General features: G+C 38.5%; 1 long non-coding RNA gene across 1 annotated transcript; it reads left to right on the top strand.

Annotated features, from left to right (window-relative positions):
* The first annotated feature begins 483 nt into the window (after positions 1-483).
* LOC113473281 lies at positions 484-826 on the top strand. The gene is made up of 2 exons (XR_003395302.1): positions 484-532; positions 744-826. It is a non-coding gene; the product is annotated as an uncharacterized LOC113473281 (long non-coding RNA).
* Positions 827-833: the final 7 nt, after the last annotated feature.

Raw genomic sequence — 833 nt, 5'->3', positions numbered from 1 at the left:
AGAGAGATCTATGACTATGATAATACATGCACTGCAGAACAAGTGCTTTTGACAATTTTTTGACTCCCTATGACTTCACGTGACTTGATGGTAGTGTGTTTCTATACCTTTAAAAGCGACGCGACGTCTGGCCTCTATTTCAAGTATGTACTTGTGTTTATCTCCACTATGTGTATAATACGAGTATAAATCCGCAAAGGAAATAGTGGATTTGTGGATTATTTCGGCTTGGCCTTGGTACATCACGTCATGTCATGTCATGTGATGTCGCGTCAGTGCGTATAGCTATAATTCTACAAACATGACAAGCAACGCATTGTCCTATTTCCTTAATAGCTAACTTCCTCTGATAAAACAGACCTCCCTGTATTTTGCATTTATGATGAGCTACAGTCATCGAGGTTAAGTAGGTACTAATTTCTTTTTATTTGTTTAACGTTTAACTTCACTGTATAATAACTGTTAAGGTTTTTAATGACGGGGTGAGAGAGGAAGGCATCCACTTTGGACCTACTCCGCCGTCAATCAAGAAGTAAGTCTCAAAGTTTAATCAGCTCAAGAGGTCCGTCGGCGTAGTTTGTCTTGAAAAAAAAAGGGAAGTTTTCTATAAATGGGTCGTATTTGTGGAAGCATATGGCATACCTATACAGTCACCTCATTCAAAATAAAATGGAAGAATATTAAACTGAAATTGATTCATTCTATTCCTCATGTTCTTCGTGTTCTATTCCTCAAACTTACAGGCTAGCGTTCGGTTTGAACAAGCGGCAAAAGACTTTATGTTCAGCAGTCTGGTTTTATTGAGAAAACTGCGACCCAAAGCGAAATGGGGT

This window comes from Diaphorina citri, unplaced genomic scaffold, assembly GCF_000475195.1.
Source record: "Diaphorina citri unplaced genomic scaffold, Diaci psyllid genome assembly version 1.1 scaffold22784, whole genome shotgun sequence".
Taxonomy (NCBI): Eukaryota; Metazoa; Arthropoda; class Insecta; order Hemiptera; family Psyllidae; genus Diaphorina; species Diaphorina citri.
This window is presented reverse-complemented; position numbering and strand designations above follow the sequence as displayed.